The sequence below is a fragment of the Heteronotia binoei genome, chromosome 13, assembly GCF_032191835.1.
Source record: "Heteronotia binoei isolate CCM8104 ecotype False Entrance Well chromosome 13, APGP_CSIRO_Hbin_v1, whole genome shotgun sequence".
Taxonomy (NCBI): domain Eukaryota; kingdom Metazoa; phylum Chordata; class Lepidosauria; order Squamata; family Gekkonidae; genus Heteronotia; species Heteronotia binoei.
Genome location: NC_083235.1, coordinates 14,887,807 through 14,904,746, shown reverse-complemented (window position 1 = coordinate 14,904,746; position 16,940 = coordinate 14,887,807).

Here is a 16,940-nt window from a genome sequence, read left to right as displayed (position 1 = left end):
TCTGAATGTGGAGGTTCCCTTTAGTCACACCACGGCTAGTAGCTATTGAGAGATATCCTCCACTAATCTATCTAATCCCCTTTTAAAGGCGATCACTACATCCCCTGGCAGCGAATTCTGCATTTTAATCACTCTCTGTATAAATTAGTATTTTCTGCTCATACAGCAGGTGTTAAATCAGTCAGCTGGCAATGCCAGAAAAGGTTGGGCTGGTCTCACATATATTTGAGCTCCATACTGGAAAGTCCTAGAGCTGGATCGCATAGGAAATTTTTATAGACAAATGGGATGGGGGGATTTTATTCTCTGACTCCACCCTGCTGCTCTTCCTGGGAGTCCTGTCCCCAGGTAGGGTTGCCAGCCTCCTGTGGGGCTGTTGGGGTTCAACGTGACAGAAGTGACATCATCACATTGGGCAGGTTGCACATGGGACGCTCTAGCAATTAGGTAAAAAACCCCTCAGTGGTAACATAGAGTTTCCCCCCAATTGCTAGAGTGTCCCACACGCAATGTGCCTGATGCAAGGACATTGTTTCTGAGTGACATCATCATGCTGCGTGCACTTTGTGTGCACAAGATGCTTCCCGCACTGGCAGCCAGTTCGGACCTGGCAACCCTAGGCTGTTGTAAGGATAAAATGGAGGAGAAGGAAATGACGTTAAGTCGCTTTGGTTCTCCGCTGGGGAGAAAGACAGAGTATAAATGAATTAAATCAGTAAATTCACCTCAAAATACTGTAATAATGATGTTTTACTATCTGCTCTTACATTTGAAATTGTTAAATGATTAAGACAATATTTAGGTTTTTAGGACGGTTTAAATTTAGTACAGGAATTCGTCTGACAGAAAAAGATGTCATTTTTATTTTTGATAGAATATTGCAACTCAGAATGTTCTTGTTTATTCTTTTAAAGAGAGAATTTACCTCAGAATATTGTAATAATGTTTTACTATCTGCTCTCGCATTTGAAATATGTATTTTTGCTAGAACAGTTGGTTTTACTTGTTGTATGTAACTACTAATAATATTTGAAAATGATTGATGAATTTATATTTCCCCCCTCCCTTATATTTTCCCCTTTTCCTCATCTTTTCTTTTTTTTTTTAAATAAAAAAACTCACAATGAATTAGATAAAAATACTGCTGGTAAAAGTACAGGAATCCTCCTGCAAAAAGGGAACACTCTTTTGTTTTTCTAGAAACAAAACTGGAATCCCTGGAACTTAAAAACAGAAGGGTTAACCCGTTTACATGCACCTGGGAAAAAATTCCTAGGGCTGGGCGCAGCCGGAGAAGCCAGGTTAGTGCCTTGATCTGTAACCACATCCTTTGCTCAAAGTTAAGTTCCCACAGACAATGGCAAACACCCCGGCTCTGGCAGCTGAATGAAACTCGCTGGGCTTGGGAAGGTGGGCCGGGAGCCAGGACTTCCCAGTCCTCCTGCAGTCTCCGGAAAGAAAGTAAGATCTAGAGATAATTCGAGACGAAGGCAGCCATGACTCCTGGCCTATTTCTTTCGCCGCTTCTTCTGCCCAGCGTTTCTATTTTTGCCACGCTGGAAAGGGCGTGGTCCGAGCTCAGGCGTGTCTGCGGGAGGTGGTGAAAAGGTGAGGCCGGCTGGCCGGCTGCTGCTGCGGTCTCAGGGAATCTGTTCCCAAGACACTCCCGCAGGAGGAGCACTTGGGAAGAAACAAAGGCCAAGAGTATGAACCTCCATTGCTAGTCTGACATTACCAACTCCAGGCTGGGAAACTCCTGGAGATTTGGGGGCAATGCTTGGGAAAGGTGGGGTTTAGGGAGAGGAGGTACCTCAGCCAGATCCTAGACCAGGGGTGGCCAAACTGCGGCTCGGGAGCCACATGTGACTCTTTCACACATATTGTGTGGCTCTTGAAGCCCCCACCGCCCCATCAGCCTGCTTGGATTTCTCTCTTAAATCATTTATCCAAGCCAACCCAGACAGTGGTTTGGAGAATGCATTTAAAGTTGCTTTGTTTCTACCTTCTTCTCCCTCCCCCATCTATTTTCCTTCCTTCCTTCCTGCCTCCCGGCTCTCAGACATCTGATGTTCGTGTTTTGCGGCTCTCAAACATCTGAAGTTTATTCTGTGCGGCTCTTATGTTAAGCAAGTTTGGCTACCCCTCTCCTAGACTGTCTGGCACCCTATGCAAAGCTAACTTCTGGCACACGCACACACCCCCCACACTGATAACATCAACAGTCACACGGGGGTTCCCAATTCGGCGCCCACAGAAGGCAGGCACCCTAGGCAATAGCCTAGTTTGCCAAATGGCAGGGCTGGCCCTGTCAACAGGGCATAATGCCGCAGAGTCCACCCTCCAAAGCAGCCATTTTCTCTAGGGGAACTGTTGTTGGGAGAACAGTTCTAATCCTGGGAGACCTCCAGCTACCCAGATGGCGTGCTCCGTTTTCTTTCCACATGCTGTCGAAGGCTCCTAAATCAGAATGTCACACCTTCCAATGGGGAGCCTGGGCAGACATGGCACATCCCCACAATCAGGCTTGCCAAATGTGAGAAGCCAGCGTGAGGTAGGCCGGTGGTTCGGCTAGGAGAGGCAGGTTCAAACCCCCACTCTGCCATGGAAGTTGGTTGGGTGGACTTTGGCCAGTCACGCACTCTCAGCCTAAGCCACCTGACATGGTTGTTGTGAAGATAAAATGAACATATGAAGCTGCCTTCTACAGAATCAGATGCTCAGTCCATCAGTCAGTATTGTCTACTCTGGCAGCGACTCTCCAGGGTCTCAAGCGGAGGTTTTTCACGCCTACTTGCCTGGACCCTTTTTAGATGGAGATGCCAGGGATTGAACCTGGGGCTTTCTGCTTACCAAGCAGATGCTCTACCACTGAGCCACCGTCTCTCCCCAATGGAGGAGAGGAGAAGGCCAAAAGCAATGTTGGGCCCCCACTGAGGAAGGCAGATGGGTTATAAATTAAGTACATAAATCAACTGGTCTAGAGAAAAATGTCCTTTCTCTAACAGTGGCTTAAAGGGATCTCATCATATAGAATCAGAGAGTTGGAAGGGACCTCCAGGGTCATCTAATCCAACCCCCTGCACAATGCAGGAAATTCAAATACCTCCCCCTAAATTCACAGGATTAGCATTGCTGTCAGATGGCGTTAAATAGTGGGTTCGATATATGAAGAGGCTCGGTTGCAGTGAATCAAAGCTCTTTATTCAGTTACAGCATGGTAACGGTTAAACTAAGACTGCAGTACTAGGCCAACTATATAGGTCATTTGAACCAGCAGGCGGCTGGCAGCTGGGGGGTGGGGTGCGGGATTTGGATCCTACTTCCCATTGTTCCCAAGTCCCCAAGCTTGGTCCTTAATGACTAATGATGACCTAATGATGAGAGCCAGTTTGGTGTAGTGGTTAAGTGCGCAGACTCTTATCTGGGAGAACCGGGTTTGATTCCCCACTCCTCCACTTGCAGCTGCTGGAATGGCCTTGGGTCAGCCATAGCTCTGGCAGAGGTTGTCCTTGAAAGGGCAGCTGCTGTGAGAGTCCTCTCAGCCCCACCCACCTCACAGGGTGTCTGTTGTGGGGGAGGAAGGTAAAGGAGATTGTGAGCCGCTCTGAGACTCTGAGATTCAGAGTGGAGGGAAGGATATAAATCCAATATCTTGTTCTTCTTCTTAAGATTCCAATGAACCAGGCAGGAACTTCCCACAAACATGAAATATGAAGTCCACATACACAACAGATGGCCATCTAGCCTCTGTTGAAAAACCTCCAAGGAAGGAGAGCCCACCACCTCCTGAGGAAGCCTGTTCCACTGAGGAACTGCTCTAACTGTCAGGAAGTTCTTCCTAATGTTGAGCCAGAAACTCTTCTGATTTAATTTTTCAACCCGTTGGTTCTGGTCCTCCAACCTTCTGGGGCCACAGAAAACAATTCCACACCATCCTCTATACGACAGCCCTTCAACTATTTGAAGATGGTGATCATATCACAGAAGCTAGGCAGGGTTGACCCCAGTTAGTACTTGGAGGAGAGACCACCAAGGAATTTTGGGGTTGCTACACAGAGGCAGGCAATGGCAAACCACCTCTGTCCGTCTCTTGCCTTGAAAACCTGGTCACCATAAGACGACTGCAAGTTGAAAACACTGTTGTGTGTGTGTGTGTGTGAAGTGCCATCAAGTAGCTTCCAATTTATGGCAACCCTATGAATGAATGGCCTTCAAAACATCTAATCGTTCACAGCCTTGAGGGTCCTGGCTTCCTTTCTTGAGTCAATCCAACTCATGTTGGGTCTTTGCTTTTCCTGCTACCTTCAACTGTTTCTGGAATTCCTTTTCTAGTGACTCTTGTCTTATAATGTGACTAAACTGTGATAACATCTTTATGCACACAACATTTCCAAGAGATGTTCTTTACTTCCATGCCAGGAAAAGGGCCAGTTTGGTGTAGTGGTTAAGCGTACGGACTCTTATCTGGGAGAAACGGGTTTGATTCCCCACTCCTCCGCATGCACCTGCTGGTGTGACCTTGGGTCAGCCACTTCTCACAAGGCTGTTCTGCTCAAGAGCAGTTCCTGTCAGAGCTCTTTCAGCCCCACCTACCTCACAGGGTGTCTGTTGTGGGGAGGGGAAGAGAAAGGAGACTGTAAGCCACTGAGACGCCTTTGGCTAGCGAAAGGCGGGGTATACATCCCATCTTCTCCTCTCTTCTTCATTTCTACACATTACATCCAATGTTCCCTCACAAAAATCTGCTTTGTGAGCTACTGGTATTAAAGTTGTTAGGTACTGACATTAGAGTTGTGAGCCACTGCATAAATTAGCTTGCTCTGGGGCCATTTTTCCTGCGCGAAGATAAAAATGTGTGAGCTGGAGGCAAAAAAATCTGTGAGCCAGCTCACACTAACTCAGCTTAGAGGGAACACTGATTACATCTCTGTCAAAGGAACATTTTCCTCCAGAGCAGCTGGGAATCCCAGCTCAGTGATTAGCTTTGGCAGTGGCTCTTTTGGTACTGAGGAGAAAGCATCCAGCACATGGTAAGAGATGCTGTTTGCTCTGCTACGCCTTTCAGCGTTCTTCCAGCATTGAGCCCAGATACTGAAAACCAAGGCTGGATTGAAGCCCTGCTGTACCTCAGGTGCTGGGGGCCTCTGAACCAGTCAAGAGGGCTGTTGCTGTCTGTCAGAGTCCATCTGGCTGACACTTTGGGCCCTGGAAGCAGGAAACGACACTCAGACCCGTCGTGAAGCTCAAAGGGCAAACTGCCAAAGACCGGTTCAGATATTACTGTTTGCTCTTCGGGTAAGGACACCCAATTAAAAACACATACACAGCAACATGTGAATGATGCAAGTAAGGGTGCACTCCCACAAATGTCTAGATCAGGGGTGGCCAAACTGCAGCTCAGGAGCCACATGTGGTTCTTTCACACATATTCTTTGGCTCTTGAAGCCCCACGGCCCTATCAGCTGTCTTGGAGAAGGCATTTATTTGTCTCTTTCAACCACTTCTGCAAGCCAAACCAGCTGGCAGCTTGGAGAATGCATTAAAATTAAAAGTTGATTTCTTTCCAGCTCTCCTTCCTCATCTTTCTTTCTTTCTTTCTTTCTTTCTTTCTTTCTTTCTTTCTTTCTTTCTTTCTTTCTTTCTTTCTTTCTTTCTTTCTTTCTTTCTTTCTTCTTTCTTTCTTTCTTTCTTTCTTTCTTCTTCCCAGTTCTCAAACATCTGACTTTCATGTCTTGTGGCTCTCAAACATCTGCCGTTTATTCCATATGGTTCTTACATTAAGCAGGTTTGGCCACCCCTCCTCCCCCACAGTGTTACACAGCTGGAGGGGGCTCGATCCTTTCAGTGCTAGGTCCCTCTAGAACAGATAGATCCAAGTGAGCAGCCACATTGGTCTGAAGCAGTAGAATAAATTTTGAGTCCGGTGGCACCTTTAAGACCAGCAAAAGATTGAAGCATGCCTGCACACGAAAGCTCATCCCTTGAATAAACGTTTGTGGGTCTTAAAGGTGGCACCAGAGTCAGAATTTGTTCCTGTAGGGCAGAAGTCCACAACCTTTCTAAACCTGTGGACATCTGGAATTCTAACACAGTAGTAGGTGCAACCACAAAATGGCTGCCATGGGAAGTGGAGCCAACCACAAAATGTCAGGGAGCAAGGTTACATATAAATAGAATAGAAACTCTTCAACATTTCAGGCAGAAGTGCTGTTTAACAGGATGCATTTTAACTGGCACAGACCAGGGGTGGCCAAACTTGATTAATGCAAGAGCCACATACAATAAATGTTAGATGTATGAGAGCTGCAAGACGGGAGGGAGGGAGGGAGGGAGGGAGGAAGGAAGGAAGGAAGGAAGGAAGGAAGGAAGGAAGGAAGGAAGGAAGGAAGGAAGGAAGGAAGGAAGGAAGGAAGGAAGGAAGGAAGGAAGGAAGGAAGGAAGGAAGGAAGGAAATAGATGGTGGGAGGCAGGAGAGAAGTGAAAAGAAAGCAACTTTAACTTTAAATGCATTCTCCAAGCTGCCAACCAGGTTGGCTTGGGGAAGTGATTCAGAGAGACCAATGCCTTCTTGCTGCCAGCTGGCTTGGCTTGGGGAAGTGATTCAAAGAAACAAATGACTTCTCCAAGCTGGCTGATGGGTCAGTGGGGGCTTCAAGAGCCGCACAAGATGTGTGAAAGAGCCACAGTTTGGCCACCCCAGCACAATCCGATCCCCAGTGGTCAATCAGAAGCTCTGCTGGGCAATAGTCCCACATGGCAACCCCTAAAGTTTCCAAAATCTTGATTGGCATAGGGAGGGTCAAATCACCCCCTGAAATAACAAAAAACAAACATCAGGCTCATATGAGGAAATCGCTAGGCCTCAGATCTACAATCAGCAAAAGGAAGTACTTTCCTCACACAGCACTCAATTAGACGATGGAACTCACTGCTACAGGCTGTTGGGAGTTCCCTAAAAAGAAGTATTTTTTAAAAAAAATAAGGAGCAAACAAAATATGTTGGGGGTTCTGTTCTCTCAGAAACAGCCACAAGACCTTTCAAGACCTATATGGCTTGAGGCCAGCATACCTGAAGGGCCGGCAATTCCCATACAAATGTACTAGGGATGCCAACTGCCAGGTGTAGCCTGGAGATCTCATCTCCAATCTGTAGAGATCACTTCCCCTGGGGAAAATGGCTGCTTGGGAGGGTGAATTCTATGGCATTGCACCCCACTGATGTCCTGCCCTTCCCCAAACCCTGCCATCTTCAGACTCCACCCCCAAATCTCCTGGAATTTTCCAAGCAGGAGTTGGCAACTTTAGCCACACTGTCACTAAGAAGTGCTGACTAAGTAGAGGATTCTGGGAGAAAGTGCTCCCAAATGTGCCCCAGTTGGGAAAAATGCTAAGCAAACATGCCCTTAAACACCAGTTCCCAAACTGGCCGTAGAGAACAAACAGTATTTAACAAAATACCAATTCCTGAGCCTTAGAGATAGGAAACGGTGATACATTTAAATAAGCAGAGGTGAAATTCCCCCATTGTTGAGAGAGCAATGGAACATGACGGTAAGACATTTGCACAACATGTCTGATAGTGTTTGAAACACTTCCTATCTCAGAAATCTTTCCAACGGCCCTGTATGGTAGGTCAGTATTATCATTCTATTGGGGTAGGCCCAGGTTCTTCTCTGGCAGGATTCCTGTGGCTTTCAAAATTGTCATGGCTCAGTGGTAGAGTGTCTGCTTGGCATCCAGAAGGTTCCAGGTTCAATCTCCAGCATCTCCAATTAAAAGGATCAAGCAGTAGGTGATAAGAACATAAAAGAAGCCATGTTGGATCAGGCCAATGGCCCATCCAGTCCAACACTTTGTGTCACCCAGTAGTAAAAAAAACCAGGTGCCATCAGGAGGTCCATCAGTGGGGCCAGGACGCTAGAACCCCTCCCACTGTTGCCCCTTTCAGGCACCAAGAATATAGAACATCACTTGCCCCAGACAGAGAGTTCCAACAATACACTGTGGCTAAAAGCCACGGATGGACCTCTGCTCCATATTTTATTTATTTTTATCAAATTTATGCAGTAATGCAGGAGAGGCCATTGCAGTGACCATCTGCCAGGCATAGCCAGACAGTGACCACGCGGCGTTCACTACACCGGGAGAGGAGAGGCTATGTATTGCGCATGCACTTTCCCTGGGGGGGGGTAGGATTCCCAGAGGGAGCCCACCCCCCCAACACCTTCTCGCTGGTCCCCCCCGTTTTCACAGAGTTTGCTACGTCATGGTGCGACCGAATTGTCCGGCGGTATAACCGGATGGGCAGGCTGGGCCCACCAACCTCGTCAGCCTAAGAGAAGGAAAACTCTAACATCAAACCCGGGCAGATAGAGCTCGTTAATGTAACACCTACCACCTGGAGGACTCGCTGCCGGCGTCCCAGCTTACTGGGCCATGGCAGATGACCCCCAGGTGAAAGGGTGGAGCCAGTACCGCGCACACTGCGCTTCACCTAAAAAATTCCTCTGCGCAGGCCTGAAGGGCATATCCACACACACAACCCACAACGCATCAAGTCCTGCAGCGATAGGCAAGGGGCGAAACGGCAGGTGGAAGGTGCCACTGGAAGCCGCAGTCCCGATCCTGCATGTAGGCGGTTCAGGATATTGGTCGCCTGATGCTAACCCGGAGACGAAAGCATCTTTCGGCAGCACCCTGAACGACCAAGCAGCCTTATCTAGGGACAGCACTGCTTGCTCCACACGGAGAGGGGCCTAGAAAAGGTGGCCTAAACAAAGCTCGTCTCCCCCACCCCAGTTGGCTAGCCGCGGTCAACGGGCATCCTTACTTGAGGTCGAAAAATAACAACAAAGAAAAGGCATGCACCTGCCTCACAAAGTGTGCAAAGACTAAAGCTTGCGTGTTGGAACATCAGAACCATGCTTGACACAGTAGGCAGTGGACGCCCTGAACGACGCTCTGCTCTAGTTGCCCACGAACTTCTCAGGTTGAATATCGACATAGCAGCTCTCAGTGAGGTCCGTTTCCCTGAGGAAGGTAGTCTTCAAGAACACGGTGCTGGCTATACCCTCTACTGGTCGGGTAAGTCAAAGGCTGAGAGCCGCCTTTCTGGCGTTGGCTTCATGGTCAGGAACTCCATTGCCTCCAAACTCGAAAACCTTCCAACAGGTCACTCAGATCGTATCATGTCCATGCGCCTCCCACTTCAAAACAAGCAGCATGCAACACTCTTCAGTGTGTATGCCCCAACCCTTCAAGCAGATCCTGCAGAAAAGAACAAGTTCTATGCTGATCTACGCAACCTCGTACGGAAGACCCCTACAGAGGACAAGGTGATCATCCTTGGCGACTTCAATGCCAGAGTAGGTAAAGACTCGGAAGCCTGGAAAGGAGTACTTGGCAAACACGGCATTGGCAACTGCAATGACAACGGGCGCCTCCTGCTAGAATTCTGCATGGAGCACCAGCTCACCATCACCAACACTATCTTCCAGCAGAAGAACAGTCTGAAGACAACCTGGATGCACCCACGGTCCAAGCATTGGCACCTTATCGACTACATTCTGGTGCGCCAGAGAGACCTTCGAGATGTCTTACACACCCGAGTAATGCCCAGCGCAGAATGTCATACGGATCATCGTCTTGTACGCTGCAATCTCCGTCTTCACTTTAAACCCACACCCAGGAGAGGAGGTATCCCTCGGAGGAAGTTTCAGGTTGGCAGCCTCCAGTCAGCCGAAGCTAAAGCTGCCTTCCAGGCAAAACTCCAGTCAAGAATTGAGGACCTCAGTTGCCCCACAGACCCTTCTCCAGAAGCACTCTGGGAACACCTAAAAACTACCGTCCTGCAGATCTCTGAAGAAGTCCTCGGGTTCTCCACAAGGAAGAACAAGGACTGGTTTGATGAGAACAATCAAGAGATCCAAGAATTACTGGCAAAAAAGAGATCTGCCTACCAAGCACATCTTGCTCAGCCCTCCTGCCCTGGGAAAAAAGCAACATTTCGCGCTGCATGTAGCAACCTCCAGCGCAAGCTTCGAGACATTCAGAACGAGTGGTGGACCAAGCTTGCAGAGAGAACCCAGCTGTGTGCAGACACTGGTGATTTAAGAGGGTTCTACGAAGCCCTGAAGGCAGTATATGGCCCATCATATCAGGCTCAGAGTCCCTTGCATAGTGCAGACGGCCAAGTGCTCCTCACAGACAAGGCATCCATACTGAACCGGTGGTCGGAGTATTTTCAGGTTCTCTTCAGTGCCAACCGCGTAGTTCAAGATTCAGCAATCCACCTCACCCCACTTCAACCGGTGAAAACAGAGTTGGATGAGATCCCCACCCTAGAAGAGACTGTTAAAGCCATCAAGCAACTGAAAAGTGGCAAGGCAGCAGGAGTTGATGGAATTCCACCAGAGATCTGGAAGCATGGGGGCACAGTACTACATAGCTCACTTCACAAAGTACTTGTCACCTGCTGGGAACAAGGCAAATTACCACAGGACTTTCGCGATGCAATCATCATCACCCTATACAAGAACAAAGGGGAAAAGTCAGACTGCTCCAACTACCGGGGGATAACCCTGCTCTCCATCGCAGGCAAAATCCTTGCCAGAATACTCCTGAACAGACTGGTGCCCACCATTGCAGAAGAACTCCTCCCAGAGAGCCAGTGCGGCTTCAGAGCTAACAGGAGCACCACCGACATGGTATTTGTTCTCAGGCAGCTCCAAGAGAAATGCAGGGAACAGAACAAGGCTCTGTATGTGACTTTTGTCGACCTTACCAAAGCTTTCGATACCGTTAGCAGGAAAGGCCTGTGGCAAATCTTGGAACGTTTAGGATGTCCCCCAAGGTTCCTCAGCATGATCATCCAGCTACACGAAGACCAGCGAGGCCAAGTCAGACACTGCAACGACCTCTCGGAGCCCTTCCCAATAGGCACAGGTGTAAAGCAAGGCTGCGTTCTCGCGCCAACTCTCTTTACGATCTTCTTTAGCATGATGCTTCAAAGAGCCGCAGTAGATCTAGATGAGGACGATGGTGTCTACATCTGCTATCGCACCGATGGCAGCCTGTTCAACCTGAGGCGACTAAAGGCACACTCCAAGACAATGGAAAAACTCATCCGAGAGCTACTGTTTGCTGATGATGCTGCACTTGTCTCCCACTCGGTATCAGCTCTGCAGCATATGACGTCCTGCTTTGCAGAGGCTGCCAAGCTATTCGGCCTAGAAGTTAGTCTGAAGAAGACAGAAGTTCTCCACCAGCCTGCACCCCAGGAAGATTATCACCCTCCCTGCATCACTGTGGGTGAATCAGTTCTGAAGACAGTCCAGCAGTTCAGCTACCTGGGGTGCATCATCTCCTCAGATGCCAAGATCGACAAGGAGATTGACAACAGGCTGGCAAAGGCAAACCGTGCATTTGGCCGACTGCACAAAAGAGTGTGGAGCAACAAGCATCTGAAAAAAGGCACAAAGATCAATGTTTACAAAGCGGTTGTGATGACAACCCTCATCTATGGCTCCGAATCGTGGGTTTTATACCGTCATCACCTGCGACTCCTTGAGCGCTTTCATCAGCGCTGCCTTCGCACCATCCTCAACATCCACTGGAGTGACTTTGTGACCAACACTGAAGTCCTCAAGCGGGCAGAGGTTACCAGCATCGAGGCACTGCTGTTGAAGACGCAGCTGCGTTGGGCAGGGCATATTTCTAGGATGGAAAACCACCGCCTTCCCAAGATTGCCCTGTATGGCGAACTCTCCACCGGCCATCGAAATAGAGGGGCACCAAAGAAGAGGTACAAGGACTCCTTGAAGAAATCCCTTAGCACCTGTCACATCAACCATCACCAGTGGTCTGACCTAGCCTCAGATCGCAAAGCATGGAGGCACACCATCCACCAGGCTGTCTCTTCCTTTGAGAGCACACGCATAGCTGGTCTTGAGGACAAAAGGAGATTGAGGAAGAATCGCACTGCTACAGGACCAACCCTAAATCAGACTTTTCCCTGCAGCCGCTGTGGCCGGACCTGCCTGTCCCACATTGGTCTTGTCAGCCACCAGCGAGCCTGCAGCAAACGTGGACTATTGCACCCTTCTTAAATCTTCGTTCGCGAAGCCAAGCCGAGAGAGAGATCAAATTTATATCCTGCGCTCCCCTAACAGGCTCAGGGCAGCTAACAACGTATGTTTATCCAATCCCCTCTTGAAGCTGGCTATGCTTGCAGCTGCCACAACCTCCAGTGGCAGTGAATTCCACATTTTAATCACCCTTTGGGTGAAGAAGGACTTCCTTTTATCCGTTCTAACCCGACTGCTCAGCAATTTCATGGAACGTCCACGAGTTCTCGTATTGTGAGAAAGGGAGAAAAGCACTTCTTTCTCTATCCCGTGCATAATCTTGTAAAAACCTCTATCATATCACCCCTCAGTCGACGTTTCTCCAAGCTATAGAGCCCCAAGCGTTTTAACCTTTCTTCATAGGGAAAGGTGATGGGAAAGACCTCAGCCTGAGACCCTGGAGAGCTACTGCCAGTCTGAGTAGACGACACTGACTTCAATGGACCAAGGCTCTGATTCAGTATTAGGCAGTTTTGCATATTCGAGGTGGCCAGGGAAAGTTGGCGTGCTTCAGTGAGATAGTTGGCATATTTCACCCCCAGAGTTTCATGTGAACCAGGCACTGTATCTTAGGTAGGAAAAGGTAAAGGTAGTCCCCTGTGCAAGCACCAGGTTGTTAAAGACCCATGGAGTGACGTCACAACATGACGTTTTCTTGAAAGACTTTCTACGGGGTGGTTTGCCATTGCCTTCCCCAGTCATCTACACTTTCCCCCCAGCAAACTGGGTCCTCATTTAACCGACTTTGGAAGAATGGAAGGCTGAGTCAACCTTGAGCCGGTGACCTGAACCCAGCTTCTCCCAGGATCGAACTCAGGTTGTGAGCAGAGCTTGGACTGCAGTGCTGCAACTTCACCACTCTGCGCCATGGGGCTCTTAATGGACTCACAAATACACATAAAGCTGTCCTCTGCTGAATCGGATCAGTGGTCCATGAAGGACAGAATTGTCTACTCAGACAGCAGCTCTCCAAGATCTCAGAAGTCTTCCACAGTCCCTGCTGCCTGGTCCTTTTCAGCAGGAGATGGCAGGGATTGAACCTGGGAACTCCTGCACGCCAAGCAGAAGCTCTGCCACTCAGCCACAGCTCCTCCTCTCAGAACTGGAACACGCATCGATCATGCACTCAAGTAAGGTGTCCCGGCTTCTAGCTGCTGACTGGGAAGCCTGTGTGGCTGGGGGGGGGGGGGGGGGCGTCACGTGGGCTGGTATCATTCACAAAATCTTGAAAAGAAAGAAGCCAGTGCCGGAATGCGGGGCCACGTCATGCCGGGGCCTGCAAGTATTTGCTTTTACCTGTTGACACAACCTTGCCAGGCAAGTCTGCAAACTTCACGCCTTCCCGCACCAAGTGGGCCGGGAAGGGGGCACCGTTCCGACTTCAGGGAAAGAAAATTGAGTTCTGGCTAATTTTCTACACTTCTTTCAATCTAGGAGAGCCAGTTTGGTGTAATGGTTAAGTGTGCGGACTCTTATCTGGGAGAACCGGGTTTGATTCCCCACTCCTCCACTTGCACCTGCTAGCATGGCCTTGGGTCAGCCATAGCTCTGGCAGAGGTTGTCCTTGAAAGGGCAGCTGCTGTGAGAGCCCTCTCCAGCCCCACCCACCTCACAGGGTGTTTGCTGTGGGGGAGGAAGGTAAAGGAGATTGTGAGCCACTCTGAGACTCTTCGGAGTGGAGGGCAGGATATAAATCCAATATCTTCTTCTTCTTCTTCTAGTTGGAATGGAGTCCATCTTGGTTGCTTTGACTGATAACCAGGGCTTTTTTTTTTTGTAGCAAGAGCTCCTTTGCATATTAGGCCACACACCCTGATGTAGCCAATCCTCCAAGAGCTTACAAGGTTCTTAGTACAGGGCCTACTGTTAGCTCCAGGAGCTTCTAGTGTCCTGGCCCCACTGATGGACCTCCTGATGGCACCTGGTTTTTTGGCTACTGTGTGACACAGAGTATTGGGCTGGATTGGCCATTGGCCTGATCCAACATGGCTTCTCTTATGTTCTTATTGGCTCCATCAGGGGTGTGTGGCCTAATATGCAAATGAGTTCCTGCTACAAAAAAGTCCTGCTGATAACCTTCAATGGGGAAGGCGGGAGGAGTGCCATCTTCATAGCTCTCCAGGACCTCTCAGTACCATTCATCACGTACTGTTTCAGGCTGGCATCTAGTAAAGATGCCAACCTCCAGGTAAGGCCTGGAGATTCCCCAGCATTACAATTGATCTACATACTATCAGTTCTCCCAGACATTATGGCTGCTTGGAAGGGCAGGCTCTGCGGAGATCCCTCCCCTTCCTAAACCTAGCCTCTCTCAGGCTCTGCCCCCAAATATTTTGCATTTGCAAAAATGAAAGTGCAATTTTGGGCTATATTAATACAATTTTGGGCTATATTAACATAATTGTTAATATAGCCCAAAATCCTACAGAGCAAAGCCTCTATTTTCCATTGGCTGAGGGTCTTCCCTTGGGGAAGAAGGGGGGAGGGAGAGCTTGCTTTGCCAGGGTCTCTCAATCACACAGCAGAGCTACTAAGCCAAGCCTCTGAGGCTCCTCCACCTCCTCATCCACTGTGGAGGGAGGAAAAGAGCCAGAGCTTCCTTTGCCAGTCCCCTGGATCTCACAAGAGAGATACAAAGAAAGCACCTTTTTCAAATTTATGTCATTTATATCTCTGTTACCTGGCATTACATTTTATGACATACGTGGCCCTGCCCAACAAGGTCTCATTTATGTCAGATCCGGCCCTCGTAACAAATGAGTTTGACACCCCTGGCCTAAGCCCATCTTTAATTAAAAACAGCATGCACCCAGGAATTCAGCTCTGAACATGGAACACCAAGCATATGTCTGATTCAAAGTTCTAGTGGTAGCTGTGAGGATTCTGTAATGTGCAGATAAGACCAGTTTAGGGGCTGAACTGCAGGTCTCTCCATCCATATTCTTCCCAAATTACTACACCCTGACACAGGAACTTTCCTCTTCTTGTATTAACTCAAGGGTGTTAAACCTGCAGCCTAGGGGCTGAATCAGGCCCCTGTAGGGCTCCCATCAGGCCCCTGAGCAACCGGATGTTATCTGCTTCCTTCTCCCTTTCTCTTTCTTTTTTCTGCATAACAGTTTGCTTTGCAGGGCTTGCTCAGTCACACAGGAGTTACAGAGCAAAAGCTCTATTTTCTCCTTTGGTTGAGGCTCCTCCCTTGGGGAGGAAAGGGGGACAGGGAGAGCTGGCTTTGCCAGACTCTCTCAATCGCACAGCAGAGGAACTGAGCCAAGCCTCTCTTCCTTCCATTGGCTGAGGCTCCTCCGCCTCCTGCTCCCCTGGGGAAAGAAGGAAAGAGACAGGACTTCCTTTGCCCACTTCCCTGGATCCCACGGGAGAAATAAAAAGAAAACACCTTTGACCAACAAGTGCCAATGTTTTAAGCATGTTTTATTTTTTAAAAATCTTTAATTGTGTATGTTCGTGTCCTTTATAAAGTTTATAACTCTGCTACCTAATCTTAAAACACACATGGCCCAGCCCAACAAGGTCTGATTTATGTCAGATCTGGCCGTCATAAAAAATGAGTTCGACACCCCTGTCTTAACTGAAGTTTGGGCTATGCGGGTCAAACCAAGAGAGGAACAGAGGTGGTTTGCCATTGCCTGCCTCTGCGTTACCCCCCTGGTATTCCTAGGAGGGCTCCCATCCAAATGCTAGCCAGGGCAGACCCTGCTTAGCTGCCAAGACCTGACAAGATTGGTCTAGCCCAGGGGTGGCCAAACTTGCTTAATGCAAGAGCCACATAGAATACATGTCAGATGTTTGAGAGCCACAAGATATCCATGTCAAATGTAGGAAGGAAGGAAGGAGGGAAGGAAGGAACGGAAGGAAGGAGAGGTGGAAAGAAAGCAACTTTAAATGCATTCTCCAAGCTGTTGGCTGGTTTGGCTCAGAGAAGTGTTTTAAAGAGACTAATGCCTTCTCCAAGCTGACTGACAGGGTGGTGGGGGCTTCAAGAGCCACACAAAAGAGCCACAGGTGGCTCCTGGTCTAGTCTGAGCTATCCATGTCAGCACAAAATCATTAAAAGTGCTTAAAAAGAGAGGAAAGATTCTAGGCCTTAAGGTTGCGAGGGCAAGTTTGACAGCATTTGGAGAATACCAAATTATTTTTGCGCGACGTTTCGGTATCCTGCCTCTCCTCCTAACGAGCATAACGAAACACGCAAAACATGCAGATCTGCATAAGTTGTAGCAGGTCTCAGAATCTGGATGACCTCAACCTAGAATCTTTCATTTTCTGTTCTGAAGCTCAGCACATATCCACTGTCCTAACCTGGCAACAGCAGCTCTTGTGGGTCTTAGCGGCTGAGTCCTGGATCTCTTCTGTAGCTCCAGGATGCAAAACATCTGCCAAGCCAACCCAGAAGCGGCTGCAACTATTCTCGTCATGGAAAACGCTCTGAGTGCTTCCAGCTGCAGCCGGCCACAACCCCGTTTGCCCTTCCGTTCCCCCCCCCCAATGCAAATACGCTTTGGGGCCTTGGAAGGTCTCTTTGGTTTCTTTTCTGGACTGTTTGGGGTGGGCTTCGCTCTGCAGCCCCACCTCTTTGTGGAAGAGGCAGAAAAACTGGAGTCAGTAAAACGACTAGGGGAGGGAAGTCTCCGCCAAGCAACTGGGGTTGCCAACTTCCAGGTGCACCAACAACGTAAACCCAGGGCTGGATGAACAATTAGGCCAAGTAGGCACTGGCCTATGGGCCCCCATGCCTTTAGGGGCCCCAGGCTGGCTTTCCTTCCTGGTTTTCCCAGCCTGCACACACAGCCAGCA